An 18,108-nucleotide genomic window follows, 5' to 3' on the forward strand; every position below is an offset into this window, starting at 1 on the left:
GGGTAAAGAATTCTCATGTATTTAACTAAACAAACAATTAAACGATTTTATATGGTGACATAACTAAATCTTATGAGTAAATGCAATGATAAACTAAACATTAGCATATTTGATCCCCGTTGTCACTAATTATCAATGCGATAATTCATTAAATTGTCAAAGAATTTTCAAAGCATTAAGATTAGGGTCTACATGAATAAGTAAAATCACCGTAGCACAAGTTTATTGAAAGCATAATTAGAAGTCGATAAATCCACTTACTAATGACATTATGTGCGATTATATTTTCATTATTTCTCGTGACTGCAAGTTGGAATGTTTTAAATTTTAGGCTTGCTCTTTACTATGACTAAAGAGTTTTATTGGCTGCAGGTGATAAATACTTTGCCTTAGATGTTGATAACTGAGTAACTTATGAAACATATCAAGTGAATTAAAAAATTATAAAGCAATCTTACTATTCATAAACCCCTTTCACTTCGGAAATTGTACCAAATGGAATACAAACTTTATAGAGAATTCTGTAGCGTTGCTAAGTTATACATAGCAGGAAAGACGATCGGCTATGCCTTCGCTACGATTTGCTTCGCCGATCTTCCGACTGCTAGCCGGACGTGCTTCACGAAGACAGCACATGGTAGAGAAAGTAAAAATTCCTGATAATGTAACGTTAGTAGATACTATTTACATTAACAGTGAATTTTGAGAAGGAATGACTTCGATGTTTTCATGTGATTTTTTTTAGGGGGAGGTGAATTAACTTTGAGCGCAAGATAAAAATATTACATTTCTTCAAAGCCATTTCAATAACCATTTTTTGGCCTATAGTAACTCTGCTTTAAAACACAGACTGATAAATAGCGATATTAGCACACTAATATACAAGTACATTAATATTAATTTTAAGCCATTTTAAGTTTACCTAAATTACTATTTTTCAATTAGAGAGAGTACTTATTATTTTTATGTTTGAAATATAGTACATGTTCTAGTTACTGCAGAGAAAACCGAATTAGTTTTTATCCAAATAACTTTAAAGTCACTGTCAAGGTAATTTTTCTCCAAGGTGACACAAACAACTCACCAAAAAAATAGTATAAATTCTTGGTTTCTCGGAGAAAGAATACAGAACTGAGAACAGTTCAAAATTTCCCAAAACCTGTTTATTTAGGTAACCTTGTGGTTTAATAATATCGCAAATTATGGAAGATACCATTAAAATTTGTTAAAAGACCTTATGTCATTGTGGACGATAGCCTGATCACACTTTAAATGAATTTCTATAGTACAGACTGCCTTTTATGTTTTAACAGAACTCCTGTATAATATTAAGGATCTTTATTTTGGCATTAATAAAAGTTTCTGCTTTAATTTACAAAAATCTGACTAAAAATAATGTGTTTTAGAGTCTTATTCGTTTAGAGAGAATAAAATGTAGACCCTGCTGGAAGACGAAACAGCGAATTCTCGCTTGAAAAATAGATAGATGACTGCTGGCAAAGGTTATAATAACATTTTTATTTCAACTAAACTGAGCAGAACATGCACACAACTAACCAATACTTAAACAGAAAATAAGTATGTACAAGCAGAATGAAGCAAATTTCAACTACACCAGTGTTTCTCAACTGGATTTACACCAAGGACCGGTAAAATATTTCGGTACGTTCTCGCGGACCGGTAAGTTTAATAATTCGACTTATTGATACAATTTTTGAACAGATAGCTGGATATTTCGCGGACCGGCGGTTGAGGAACACTGAACTACACCACAGGCTCCTACTTTAATATAAATCAGATTTATCGGCTGCACACAGCAAAGTCGAGTCTAAAATATTACTATGATCTAAAGCAAGGCTCCTTAAGCTTTTTTCATTCACGACATCTTTTTATCACTGAGATTTTTTCCCGATCTCTGGACCCCATCATATTTACGAAACTTTTGTGGGACCCCATAAGCATTGCGCAAATCCGACACACGCGTGATTAAAACTGTCAATTTTTTCACTTGTACAGTATTATACTATTACAGTTGTAGGTCATTAACTTTAATTTCTAATTTTAAGACATAGAACAATGTGAAAATTTTAAATAAGTTACAGACGAAATGACAGGGTCTCGTGCAAAGCAAGTAAAATTAACGCTTATATTCTAAAACGAAGTGGCTGGCACACAGATTCAAACTACGAAGCTACTTGCAAATACCCGGCATAAATCTCGCTCGCGGCATAAACTCGTTCTCGGCGTAAACCCGCTCTGTTTGTAACTAGCTTCTAACTCTTCAGGTCTGCTACTTAAATGCTATTTCTGAACTCATTGATATTATGCATATACGCCATTTAAATTTGCATTCTAACAGGAAAGTGAAATCAGAAAGGAGAGGAAAGTTTCTTAAAATAAAAATAAATGATTAGTGCAAAATAAGGTCTTTATAGTACTTGTAGTTTGAAAGAACCATAGCGATTAAAATATAGAAGATAATTTAACATGTATTAATTTCAAGCAATAAGAATTCTTGGGTTTTTATAAGATAATATCTACATTTAAGTGACTAGACAAATGTTGAGTTGGATTTTAAAACATGTAAGGTATTTCTCCCGCCTTTTTAGCATGCCTTCGTGGTGTAGTGATCAGCACGCTAGCTGCGTATTCGAGAGGTCCGCGGTTTAATTCCGGCGAGGGCATTGTTCCTTTTTCATCACTCATGCTTTCAATAAATACCTAATAAATCTACAGTGGCGTCCGAATAAAAATTGTGGTGGATGATTCTCCGTCACCAGGATTTGGCGATTGGGTGCCTTAATCCTCAGTCGCCCTTTAAAAGGGAAGTTATATAAGGTAATTCTCCCGCCTTCGTGGTGTAGTGGTCAGCATACTCCGTGCGTATCGAGAGGTCCCTGGTTCGAGTCTCGGCGAGGACATTGCATATTTTCACGTCACTCAGCATCAAAAATCCTAATGTCTCTACAAACAAATATGTAGGTTCTGGATACTATGTGTGCCACTGTTTACAACAAAACTGAATATTAAATTCCTATAGTTTAAGATGAGTTACTTAGGTTTGAATCTTTTCATGTTTGCAACGATTACAGAACATTTATTAATGACGCATTTCGATAATCTGAGAGTATTTTCACCTATTAGTTACTAGTAAATGAATTGTCAAAGTGCAGTGTGGCTGAGAATGCCCGTCGCAAAGCTTTTATTCCCTTATTTCCCATTGTTTCAAATCTAGACATAATTTGCCTATTAATGAAATGCTTAGTTTCTAGATTTTTCTCTTTACTGGTCATAATTGCATTCACCATGAAGAATTCTCTTTAATTGTGCGTTAACTAAAACCTCTTCCTGTAGTTTAATCATGTTTTCACTCAATGTAAAATCATTGTTTAACTAATGCTTTGATGGAATGTGCCTTAAAATAACTAGAAAAAGGGGATCCAAATTTTCACTTTTCAAGTGTCAAAATAGGTAAACTTATCTGTTTAATTCAATTTTCTTTTTATAAACACACTTTATTTTTTAAAATAATCATTAGTAATAAGCTGAAGAATTATGCATGACAGATTATGAAATTCTCACGAAACTATTCTTGCCTATATATATACTATATCTGTTATTATGAATCAAAATTTTTTAAATGAGTAAATTTTGGTTTTAGGTTTCGGTTTTCGAAATGACTAAACTTAGGTTTTGAATTCGAGATGTCTGCTGCTTCTCAATAGTCTAGTAACATGCAATAAATCTGATTTTATCACCTAATGTGAACAGTAAGTTATTTTTAGTTTTCTTTCTTTTCCTTGTGTTAAATCCCTTGCAGTTTAGTGTGTCTTTATAAACTTTTATAAAAGCACACTTGTAAATCTTTCAATTCAGTGAAGAGTTTATTCTTGATAGTATACGAAGTTCTTGCTTTCATATCAGTAACAATTTCCAGTTTACTTAAAGGCCCGTTTGTATACATGACGCATATTGTCATTATGCATGCATATGATTATTTGGACAAACATTGTGTTTAAAAATTTTCTGTTTTTCTTTGTTTTATATAATAATATATACTGAACTTGAGCAGTTACATTTATTATACACACTACTATGTTTGAGTTTTACAAAAATGCCAATAATTTTCAGATTTTGCTCTAAATGCTGATTCAGCTTAGTATCAAACTGCTGCAAAAGATGGATTTTAAGAAATTCTGAGCATTTTATCTACCAACGTAGAATTAAAGTTCTGTTTTACTTATCGTATTCATATTTTATTCCAGTCCGTTCTTTTGCATAGGTACAGTATTAATTCGTTGAATGTTTTAAGACCTTGGGATTTTGCCAAACTGGTGGAGTTTATCACAGCAGAAAAGGCAACCATGTTGATATCTTAACCCCTCAGGTATTCTGAAAAATAAGGTTTCATTGTAGTTTCATGTAGTTTCTGTCATATTCTTCTTTTTCTTGGGCGTGTAGTTTCTGGATATGTATATACTTCCTACCGTAGACGTAGCGTATCGTGTGCGTTACATAAAACAGCCATTTTAACGGCACAACACTTTATTAACACACAAATAAAAACAATAAGTACAAACGATTAACACACAAGTATAACTTCGTACTGACATACAACACGTTTCCTTCGTTACTTCGCTACTCCTACTAACTACTCTTCTCTAGTAAGTCTCATGAGAGAGAGGCGTTGCAGGCCGTTCGGCTAAACTGCGCATGCGTGGTCATCACGTCATGACACCTCCCCTCGAAAAGATTTGATTGCGTCTTTCAATGACCTGTCAAATCCACATATATAAACATTTCTTGAAACAAAATAAAATAACATTCATGAAATTTTCGAACTTAATTAACCAATTCTTACCATTTTAAATTAAAATTACTTCAACATAAATTCAGCAATCCTATTCAATTAAAAAGATGTAACATTCAATTAACATTTCAAACTTAAATCCTTCACATAATCATAATCATAATCATATAAGCAGTTATCATATAAACGAGACAATACAAATCAATCATTAACATTAAACATAATACTTTAGCAAACCCTAGCTAAATCTTTAAACACATTACCTAACGTTAGAAAAAAAAATTTAGCATTTTAGCTAAAAATAAAATCAAACTAAACAGTCAAAATGTCTTATAGTTCATAGTTCATAACGTCAATTTCACTCACTAGAAAATATAATCATGTCATTTTAAGTCACGTCATCAATAAACTCAGCATGGTCTTTTTGTCTACACATAATGTTACTGTTCCATTTTGTTAACGCATAAATTACTGGATGCACATATTTACTTTCTGATTCAACGATTAGCTTTAGCTGTAAAAGCTTATCTATTTGACGATCAGCTTCATTTCTTAGAACTTCAGGTATTCGATACGGTTTCTGCTTTCTTGGCATACTTCCAGGTTTCAGTTTGATGCTGTGTTCTCCCACATTGGCGATTTTCGGAATACCAGTTCTTAGGTTCTTATGCTTTCTTAAAATTTTCCCAAGTTCTTTCTTCTTATGCGGTTCAAGGTGTGTAAAATCACATTCCTCATTAGAATAGTGTTCTTTTGCTTTCCGTGGAACAATTCTTGGAACGTTTTCAACTTCGCCGAAATCAATATCTGTATCATATATCACACCGAAATTATTCACAGCGGTATTGAATTCTCGTATCTTGTTTGCGTGAACGTGATTCGATGAATTGTCAGGCATTTGTACTATGTAACTATAATCAGTATGCTTTTTGATGATCGTAGCAGGTCCCGTCCATCTGGCATAAACTTTGTTTTGGCTATCAGGGATTAAAACTATAACCCTGTCACCTTCCTTGAATTCTTTATGACGAGTCTTTCGGTTACGGTAGAATGCATAAGCTTGTTGCTTTCCAACATCTGTAAGTCCTGCGTATTCAGCAGCTTCAAATCATTCAGATAATCGGTAACTGAACTTAACTGTCCATGAGGAACAGGAGTTTCATTAGTCCATGACGTTTTCAAAATAGACAACGGGCCATTAGGACGTCTTCCATAAAGCATTTGGAACGGACTAACACCAGTCGTAGCATTAGGAACTTCACGGTAAGCCCAAAGTAAATACGGTAGATGTTTCTCCCAATCTTTCGAATGTTCTCTAACGGTATGATGTATCATTCCCTTTAAAACAGCATTAAATCTTTCTACCAGGCCATTTGAACTTGGATGATAAGGAGTCGAGAACCTTGGGGACGATCCGATCCTTTCCAAAAACTCTTGGGTCAACGAAGCAGTAAAATTAGTTCCTTGATCTGAAGCAACAATTTGAGGAATTCCTGTGCGTGAAAAGATTTGCAACAATGCATCGCATGTTGCTTTGGCATTCAAATTCTTCAATGGCACCGCTTCGGGCCACCTTGTACATTGATCAACAGCACACAAAACATATTTGTAACCTCTACAGCTTGGCTCTACTGGTCCTAGGATATCAACATTAATTACCTGGAATGGTTCTTTAGGACGTGTTACTGGCGTAATCGGAACTTCATCAAAGGGACGCTTTTTCGCTTGAAGTTGACAAGAAGTACAAGCACTGCAGTATTCATTTACATCTTTCTTGATTTCAGGCCAATAGAACGAATATCTCAAACGTTCAGCTGTCTTCTTGGTTCGCAGGTGGCTTCCCCATAAGCTAGAATGAGCTAAGTCCAAAATCTGTTTTCTTCTTTCTTTTGGTACGACCAACTGGTAAACTCTTTCTCCTAGCACTTTATCTTTATGATACAAAAAGTTGTCAATAACAATAAAGTTATTACTTCCGTTCTTAACATTTTGCCAGCATGTTTTTAAAGATGGGTCATTCATTTGTTGCACTCGAAACAGTTCTGAATCCGAAGCATATTGATCGTGTCCCGTGCTACCTTTGGAATCATCCTTACCTGTATCTTCATATACAAGCGCACAACATTCTATTATCTTCTGAACAGTTTCATTACATTTTTCATTAATTAGGTTTTCCCTATCATGGTTAAGTATTTCGTCAAAATTTTCAGTTTCATGAAAAGGCATTTCACCGAAACTATCAGTAGCAATGTTTACATTTTTACATTCAAAATTAAACTTTCTTTTATCATCTCCCCTTAACTCATTAAAAGCACTTAACGACAAGAGTAAATCATTACATAACTTATCCACCATTGCACATGTTATAAAAATAGGTGACATAAATTTATCCTTTTCAGAATATATTACTAAAGGTAGGTTAATGAGAGGAGCTTTTAAAGCTTGCCCGAAAGCTGACGTGAGGATAACACTTCCATGTGGCGTACGGTATTTTTCTGGTACAATGTCGGTCTTAACAACGGTTAGTTGAGTGCCTGTATCTGCTACTGCATTAATTAATTTACCATCACATATAAGTTTAACGGTTGGCAAGTCATCTATTAATTCTTTAACCTCTTGATTCGCAGTAAAATATTTAGAAGAAATCTTTGCAGTTACGGCGTTAGAATTATTCTTAATTTCTTCTTTAGCAACCCTTTCCTTATCTTCATGCAATAATATATTATGATACTTAGAATTACATTTTGAACATTTTACTTGAGAAGGACAAATTTTTATTCTACAATTCCTTTCGAAACAAAGAAAGCACCGATTAGAAGCCCTTAAACTTTTTTTTCCTTTCTTCCGGAGACATAACGCATTTTTCCGAAGCATGATTTTCGCTTTCGCAAAATAAGCAAGGGAAAGTTCGAACAACTGCAATTTTGCTTACATTAGGGGAATAGCTGGCGCCAAATTTGTTGGCGTTGAATGAATTCCGAGTGTGGAAGTTGTTTCGCTTTTCATTTGGTTGTGAATGCCCTCCAAGAGAACTAGCGTGAGTCCCAGAATAAAATAGATTTAATGAAGTTCGTTCGCGACTTTCAATTTCCCGTTTTAGAAATTTCATGAGGTTATCGACATTAAAAGTTTCCTCATCTGCGTTTTGACGAGTAAAATCAAGCGTTATATCCTGAGGTATGCATTTCATTAACAAAGGATATAGTAAATTTCCGTACGATTCGGTCTTGACCCCTATCGAATTTAGTGATCTTACTTGTACGTTGCAGGTATCATATAATTCTCTCAAAGAATTAATGTCATTAGAACTTCGGACAGGCCGTAAATTTAAAAGTTTATGCATGTAAGAATTAATAAGGAGATCTTTTCGACCATACCTCTCTTTGAGAATTTTAAAAGCTTCGTCGTAGTTTTCTGGAGATAAAGAAAAGCCTTCTATTGTTTTTAAAGCTGCACCGCCTAACAGGCTAAGCAAGTAATTAAACTTATCTACTTTAGATAGTTTTACGTTTTGATTTATTGCCGTATCAAAAGAATTGTAAAATGTCTGCCACATTTCAGCATTTCCATAAAATTTATCAATCATAATCTTCGGCAATTTAACATTATAATCAGAACTTTTATCGACACCAGAAATAGATAAATTGTTACTATCATTAGAAGAACCATTAGAAACTAGCGAATTATTGCTATTTCGTTTTTCTTTCAATAATTTTGTGCCTCTAAAGCTCCATTTCGAAATTTTTTCTTCGTATTCCAAGGCACTTTCGATTTCGGTTTCAATGTCATTAACATCAGTCAAAGTTTTAAATTTTTCGTCTAACGCTTTCAAAGAAATAGCTTTTACTTTTAAACTTTCCAGTGATTCTTCAAGGTCTTCAAGGTTACCGGCTGCAATTAATGATTCAATAGCATTTGTTACTTTAGTAATGGCTAAACGAATAATTTTCCGTTCTTTCTTAGATTTCGTTAGCTCTTCAGCCATTTTTGTAACCTTGAATTCCACTTTACCACAAAATAAATTGAACAAATTTCTTACCTTACTGAAGACTCACTTACGCATCTATCCGTGAACTTTGCAGAATGACATATTCCACTTCTGACACCACTGTCATATTCTTCTTTTTCTTGGGCGTGTAGTTTCTGGATATGTATATACTTCCTACCGTAGACGTAGCGTATCGTGTGCGTTACATAAAACAGCCATTTTAACGGCACAACACTTTATTAACACACAAATAAAAACAATAAGTACAAACGACTAACACACAAGTATAACTTCGTACTGACATACAACACGTTTCCTTCGTTACTTCGCTACTCCTACTAACTACTCTTCTCTAGTAAGTCTCATGAGAGAGAGGCGTTGCAGGCCGTTCGGCTAAACTGCGCATGCGTGGTCATCACGTCATGACAGATGGATTTTAAGAAATTCTGAGCATTTTATCTACCAACGTAGAATTAAAGTTCTGTTTTACTTATCGTATTCATATTTTATTCCAGTCCGTTCTTTTGCAAAGGTACAGTATTAATTCGTTGAATGTTTTAAGACCTTGGGATTTTGCCAAACTGGTGGAGTTTATCACAGCAGAAGTGGCAACCATGTTGATATCTTAACCCCTCAGGTATTCTGAAAAATAAGGTTTCATTGTAGTTTCCGGTGGAAGGGAAATGACTTTATAGAATGAATTCTGCTTTCTTAAATAACATAATGTGAACCTTTTCCCATGAAATGCAAACTTTGCTTATAAATTTAAGAGTTCATAATTTAATACCATGTAATTAAAGTAACAACAATTAAGAGACATTCAATTCTTTTCTTCTAAAGGGGTTAAGAGGCGCTGTTTCAATTTTTACGTCTGTTAAATCTTTTGCAAAAAGGACGCACCGCATTTTAAAAATATAAGAAATTATTTCTAACTGATTAAAATATGAGCTAAATTTTGTTTCTTCGTACAGCATTTTGTAGTGATAAATCTGGCAAAATATTAAATAATAGAACAACTAAAATTCAATTCATTCTTTGTTTTGATCAACAATTTGTACATGAATTAGCTTCATTTGTCATTAGAAATTAAAAGATAAAGATTTAATTGACCTACACTGCTTCGTTAACTGGCAGTATGGTTTATTGCCATTAAGGAGAACGTATATTGCAGGATATTGTTAACTTCTTCTAGAGCACTATTTTAGTGCTTCTCCTAAAAGGCATTATATTATTCTCCTAAAAGGCATTATATTCAAAGAACATGACATGTTACCTAGAAAAAAACCAGATAAATTAGCAAAGTTGAGGTTCTGGAATTTCCTTGAATATTTATACCAGTGAAATTGATTTTTGTTTTATGCAATATAAAAATTATTTTTGATTTGAATAATTTTAGCTAGTTCATTTAATTTTAATTATAAAATCCTCCCAAGCAGAGCGAGACTCTGGAGAGAAACTTCTGTTTGGATATCTTGGATATCTTTATGCCTCTTTCAAAGGTGCATCCCGTGTTGCATTTAATGTTTTTTTTTCTTTTCTGTTTCCATATAAGACATGCACTCTTCTCTGTTTCTTGCACTGTTGTTCTCTTCATGTACCCAGCGATCTGAATGCCTCGAGAAACGGAAAGCAATTTTGGGGGATGCTACACACATGGCACATCTAAGTTTCCACATAAATAATTTTTGGCGATATGGCATGCTATTTCGTCGATACTTTTAAGTGCCTGTTTGATAGAGGCGCGCATAAAAAAAATAATTGTTTTAAGTGAAACGCTTTATGTATCAAAATGCTGATGTTCTGAGAAACGAATATTTGGTATTCGGCCCCAGCATCCGACCAAAATTGCTTTTCAGTACTTTTTCCCTTTTCGCTATGTATTGATTACTACTTCTGTAGTGATTCATAAGAAAATAAATTTGTCGTAATCCGTTTTCATCGTTAATAGTCCTATTTACCGTAAATTTCAGCCTTGACTATACAGGGTGTAATAGATTTGATGGCGACAACTTTAAGTGGTGATAGAATATGCATGGCAATAGTGACAATTTTCATAACACATAAGTGGTGAAATGTGAAATGGTAAAGCAGAAATACAGTAAGTATCAAGAACGTGGAAAATGAAAAGTCGTTTAAAAGACATAGTAATTAATATTTACAAGAATTGTTCAAAGGAACGACAGTTAACTCCAGTACAACTACGAAGCATCTCGTTTGCGAGACCCAGATTGATTAAGTCGGACTAAAAACTTTCTCAGTAGAATTACCGGATATGCCGGTCGCTGGATTAACCATTACGCAATAATACAATGTTGTATATTCATGTTTAGAGCAGCAAGGAAAGGGGGCACCACAAAAAGGCCCTTAGGTATTGAGGAAAAGAGGGCACCAAAAAACTTCCCATTGCCGATTCTTCCATGGAACGTATTCTGTAACTAAAGCAAAACCGAAAGAGAGCAAAGAAAAAACTGGCTTAAACATACGTGAGAGCACCAAAATCTTTTGAGTGATTAAAGCCTCTAAATTTCTTAATCCGGCTCTACTTGTAATGCATGTGTTGCAGTTGGTGAGAGTTTGTGAGAGATATTCTTGCAAATATCAAGCATTACCTTTTGTAAATATCCGTGATTAAAACGACTTTTCGTTCTTCATGTTCTTTGTGCTTACAATAGTTACACGTTACTATTTCATGTAACTCCTCCCATATTATTATTTTTGCCAACTTTAGACCAGGAATTCTCTTACACCCTATAATACTGAACTGTATATCTTAATATGAAATTCTAAATGATTTAAAATAGGATTTTTATCATTCAATTGAATTTATGTTACTGATTTAACTTTTGGAAAGCGATGTAGTTTTAACGAAAGAAACATACAGTATGGATAGTATCATGAATGTAAATAAGTACACAAATATAACATTCTTCTAGAAAAGCTCGCACAGAATTTTGTATAGTAATCTTTTGTATGGGTTGAGATAAATGCGTGTGTTTAAAATTATAGTAGGTATCATTATTATAAATCCTTCTGTTGATGTTGTAATTGGCGCAGCAGCTGCTTAAGTTTTCAAAATCTTTTTTAATAAACAATTGGCAAAATAATTTCACTTTTATAACTTTAAAATATCCTTTCTTACGTGCAATATCCAAGATTCTTGATAAGAAGAAAGCACACACATTTAATTTTTAAATATATCAAAGAAATCAGAATCCATGTAAAATGGTATGTGATCGGAAACAAGAAATGCAGGATCTAACGCATAAGAAAGTATATATCATGTTTGACAGTACTTAAAACTACACTTAAAAATTTAATACTGACGCTTATTACAAAATACATCAGTATGATAAATACATTTATAGAGATCCTCACTTTTATCCTGTTAAATGAAATGTCGAGGGACCTAGTGAACTGGTAAGCGAATTATCGCTTAGTTCAAAGAACAGATAGCGTAAACTCAAGAAGGGTTAATTATCCTTTATTCACTCAAAATAGGATTAACAGTAGGCCTCATTCTTCGGGCTTACAGAAAAACCTCCTCTTGAGTTTAAACTCGAAAAGTAAGAAATAAGAACTAACTAATGTCTAACTAAGAGATTTAGTCAAAGCTAACAATTCTAATATAGTTGGCCCGTAATATTAAACTAGCCGGCGAAATATCAAAAGACATGTAATAATACGGCCGAGCGTAACAACAGCTTAGAGACACGTAGCCAAAAAGCAAACACGCGCTACTCTCTCTCTGGAAGTCAGTTGAACTTGACTTTAATGCTATTCTCTTCCTCATTTGCATTCAAAGCAATTCTAAAAACTCATTCTGGTAGGGATTTGTAAGTTGAAACGAGATAAGACAGGAAAGGTGAACTAAGTTAAAATAACTGTTATAAAATGAAAATCTACTTTACATATTATTAAACACTAAATCTGAATTATAGTTCTGTTTCTACTAGCTGAAATGCTTAACAATATCAAAATGTGATGAATGCATTAAAATTCCAATATATTTTAATGGAATTTCGATAAAGGTTGCTAATAATGTACTTGAAATAGATGCCAAAAATTTATAGATTAATTAATTGATTTAATTCATTTGTTTATTTAAGAAGAGTTTAGATAGTTTGCAAGTAAAATAAAAGTTTATATCCGTTAGTTTTTGCTATATTTTGCTAAGAAAATTAATATTTCTGTTTAAAATTTTCTATGTAGTTTAAAGTAATACTGTTTATAAAACTACTCTGAATAAGAAAAAAATTTGCACTGATTAAATATTTTAATAAACTTCTAATTTTTTATTCTAATTTTTTAATAAACGTGACTTAATCTGAAAAGGTATAATAAGTTATGTATATTTACAGAAGATTTGTTCTCTTATTAGACAGTTGCGGCAAAACAGTTAGACAGTTGCGTTAGACAGTTATTAGACAGTTGCGGCTTCTTTCTGCCTACGGGAAGGACTGTATCGTGGAAAACTTCCTTCAGCAAACCTGGATTATATTCACGTTACATATAGGAAAACACCACGAAAAACGCCGGTGCAAGAGGCCCGTTTACTGAGTTTAACCTGGTCGAACTAGCATTATTCAGTGGGTTTATTCACTCGACCAGGAAAAGTGAACTAAATTAAAACATTAATTAAGACAGGAAAAGATGTATTTAATTTTTATTTTTTAATATTTATATTGTTGAATCATTAGGTTCCACGATTTCGTTAAAATGGGAAATTTTTTAAAAGAACTCTAGAAGCTACCCCTATTCCTTCTTTAGTATTTTAATGCATAAAAGTGCAAATAATAAATAAAAATAGAAGAAATATAATCAATAAACAAAATATGAGGTATTTTTCCTTCGCCTTTTTTGCGCGCCTTCGTGGTATAACTGGATAGCACGACCAGCTATGTCTGCTGTTTGAATTCCAGGGAGGACACTGCACGTTTTGCAAGTTTTCTGCATCGTGGAACCTAATGACTCAACAATATAAATATTAAAAAATAAAAATTAAATACATCAAGGGATTTCAAAACTAACGTAATACTAATATAGTTTCATCATGCTTTGATTTCGTTCAAAAACATTTCGTATTTCTTTGTTATTAACAAATTCGAGACAAGGTTGATCTTCGTTAACTGAATTCTAAATGCAGTTAAAATGTGAAATTTTTTAAAAGAACGCTAGAAACGATCTAGATACGAATCGAGGTCATCTAGATGCGAAGTAAAAATTCAACTTTAAGTATCCCTTTAGCGAAAGAAATATATATCTAACCGTCTAAGGTCCTAGGCTAGGATTCACAGACATAAAAGAGAAAAGAGGAAGAAACGTTAAAAAGATAATAAGACTTTATTTTCAGGTTGAAATGAATTGCTCACTGTCAAGAATTATACTTGTTTAGTTTCAATACAGAATAGGTAAAAATCCCCCCCCCTTGAGGAATGTTTTGTTACAGCTTTGTTTATTGCTAAAAGGCAAAAAAATCTTTTTGAGTTTTCATATATGAATCTTCTAAAAGCTAATTTTGTTCTAACAATCTACTGAATAGCATCTCTTGTTCAGTTTTAAGTATTTAACTATGGGAAGATTTACTTTAATGCAATGTATTAGCAACTATAATGTATAGAATTTCATCAAACTGGTTAGGCATTTTTCCACTTTTCGTCTCTGCTTTAAACATGCTTTCTACACAGTTTACACAGTTATACATTTCTTATTTAACCACACAAATCTTGCAATAAATTGCATTTCAAATGAAACAAATTTTGTAGTTGACAGAAATGAGCGCGTTGCTAAGAAAAGTGATAATATACTAATTTGAGTTCGACATTCACACTTTCTAATAATTTAACAAAAGTGCTTCCCATTTATTGGTTTATTTTACGTACAAAATAGGCTTTCAGGTTAATAGTTAATATTTCTAACTACTTCACTTTTCTGTCAAATACCTTTAATCAGGTAGTTATCGAGAAATTGAAATCAGTAACTTTTCGCTGTTTGATTTCAAGCTTTTTTTTTTTTTTTTTTTTTAGTTTTCTTTAAGTTTTATTGAATTGTATGCGGTTAATTGCAAGATCAGTTTCAAAACACTTTTGTCCTCTGAAGGCGTAATATACCATTAAAGTCTTATTTTGGATACTAGATGGCAGCACAAGTATTACATCGTATTCTAGTTCGTAAGACAAAAGTATCCAGTTGACACTCTCCCTAATTAACTCATTTGTTTATTTTCGATTTAGCAGGTTACTCCAAACCCTTTCATTTTCCAGCGCAAGAAATGTAGATTTTGTTAAACCATATTCGAGAATCCCAATTAAAATAGCTTCAAAGAGTTATAACTATTTGACCGCTATCTGAAACGTCTCAAAAAATAAATTTGATCTTTTTTTATCTCACACCGCTGAATGAAATTCGGAATTTTCCTCTAAAAACCGAATTCTTTGGTTTAAGTCACAATTCATTAACAATTTTTAACTTCTTGCTGTTATTTCTAATTGAAGCGTGATTGAGCGATAATATTTTATCCAGTTATCTTAAAACTGAACCTGCGAAATTATATTTAAGACTTTATTCGGGGACATGGTAAACTGTATTTTCGATAAAAATAAAATAAGTAAATAAATAAAGAGGCTTTCTTGAATAATAATGCATTTGTTTCTGTTCTTAACAAATAAAACTTCGGGGAAGGGAATATATAAATTTTGATAAAAAGAAAATTTATTTCTATATCGCTTTTCCTGTTGAAAAGTTAAGAACCTCAAAGCAGATATATTTAAGAGACTTTTTCTGAAATATAGTAGTTGACGGATTCTTTAGGTTTATTATTTTAATCATTGCAATACTTTCCATTTTACAGAAAAGTGAAGTAGCTAGAAATATTAACCTGAAAGCCTATTTTGTACGTAAAATAAACCAATAAATGGGAGGCATTTTTTAAAAATTATTAGAAAATGTGAATGCCGAACTGTCAAATTAGTATATTATCACTTTTCTTAGCAACGCGCTCATTTCTGTCAACTACAAAATAAATCCTGACTTCTATCAATTCACTAAACACCGAGACATTTCTGTTGATTTCTATCGGGGTGGGGAAGAAAGGGCTCAAGTTTGTTATTAGATGCTTCTGAAAACATAGTATTAGAAAGTGAATTGAACTGAAACTTACCTTTCTGAGATTAAAATTAATCTGCATCAGATATTTGCCTCCAAATATAAGCAAAATATTAAATTCCTTGATAATTACTTACCTTTAGAAAGGACGTGATTTTCAGTGTTGAATGCGGTATATGTTCATGTTTGAAAAATATGCTCATTTATTCACAGCAGAAGACTGAAGCCACATACCCTAAGCTTCTGTCGGCAAGTTTCACATACTTTATTGATAATTTTTCTCTTAGAATATATAGTATGTTTTCAATTCTAAAGAAATTATAATAAATTAGTAGGAATAGAAACTTTTTCTGTTCTAATTGTCAGAAAATTCTATAATTCTTCATAGATTCAGCTTTCCAAATTAATTTTATAGTTATAAGAAAAATGTCTAATTTAGTCTTAATTACTCTGCTTGAAATCTGAATTCAGCGTCAATTTATATCATGTTTGGTTTGTTATGCATCAAATCAAATTGACATAACTTTAAAATTTCGCATTAAGAAATGCAAATTATATGCCCGAAAAGAGAAAGTAATTAATGTTTCTTCTTTTATCATTTTGTTTAAACATCTATTTTCATTCTTAAATCATTCAGAAAAAGTCATCAGTTATTAAATTAGACTTTCTTGAAATTTTTTGCATTCCTTACAGCCTAACATGACACTTTTGACCGAGTTAAAATTTTACTCGGAAATTTACAGGAAGCTTTATGTCTTTGTTTAATTCTGTTTGAATATTCAAAAATAAAAAATATTTCTCCTAAAGTAGAAGCAACTTTCTCATTGTGATGCTTCATCTTCTACATATAAGTATGGAGCTGTTTAAAAAGAGAAAGAACTTCAGTAAACTGTTTGCAAGAATGCTAGATTTCATAGTATATATATGATTACGTATTGATTATTTGTCTTTTGTATTTTTCATATATTTGGATATTCACATGTATCTGAAAATTAAAATTCGCCGTACCCCATTTTTCTCCTTCAAATACATTTTTAATGTTCACTGGCTATTAAAAAGGCAGAAGGTTAACTAGCAGATTCATAACTGTCACCGCTATCTGAAAACTATAAATGATCTAAGTTCGTATGGCTTCTAAAAGGTTTCTTTCCTAATCGTAATAGCCGTTCGAGCAAACTAATTAAATGGCAATAATAATAATAATAATAATAATATTAACAGTAAGCAAAATGTTATGCGGATCAGTAAAACTAAAATTTTAAAAAATAGTAAATTAACAACGGATTTTAATAAATAAGGAAGCAAAAAATTATAAATTACTTCTATGTCTTTTGCCATTAGAGCAATAGGAAAAATCCTTCTCTCGTTTTTTGACATTCTTTATCTAAAGAAGAAGACATGGCACTGCTGCCGTGTGTTGGGCAAATACAATTTGGAATAATTAATAGTTTATATGACTTTATCACTGCCTTAGAGAGGAAAAATTTGCTTATGTAAATGAATAAACTTGTTAGAAGTGGTACCTGCAGAATTCCTAAGATACGCAAATTCTGCTATCTTGGTGTTATCCGTAAAAATTACGATACGTAGTCCAAGGATTGATGAAATGTTATAGTTCTTTTTTAATTTTATTTTTAAAACTTTTTCAAAGGAAAGGACACGCACACTCATAGATAAAATGTCAGAGGTCTGGCACGGGTTTCTCTAAGTATGCCAAGACCTATATATGATAGTGCCCAGTATGTCCCTAATTGTTCCTACTTTGTAATATGTTACCGCGTAGATTTACGACATACATTAAAACTAACATTTGTCTGTTGAATCTACAGTGAGGAATGTAACACAAATATTGATATATTTAAACGTAACTGTATTTATTGTCGATATTCTACATGTTAATTTAAAAGTGAATTTGTTTTATATCTGATTTCTCAGATATAGGTAATGAATTTTAAGTATTCAATTTCTGTTCCTGAAATGCAATAAATGAACGAAGACTTGATAAACACTATCTAAATACCAGTTCAGAACATTTCCAGCATTTTGAACTGGTTAAAACTGAAAGATTGACAATAAAAACATTCTCACAGATTGCAGCTCTATCCTTGTTAATTTTTTATACAAATTTTCCCGCTCGCAAAGAAAAATATAAGGGGTGCCAACTTTTAGATGTCCTATGCAGAATTACAATTTATCATTATCTTATTTG

The sequence above is a fragment of the Stegodyphus dumicola genome, chromosome X2, assembly GCF_044657685.1.
Source record: "Stegodyphus dumicola isolate Sdum_Otavi_A_Nest chromosome X2, ASM4465768v1".
NCBI lineage: Eukaryota > Metazoa > Arthropoda > Arachnida > Araneae > Eresidae > Stegodyphus > Stegodyphus dumicola.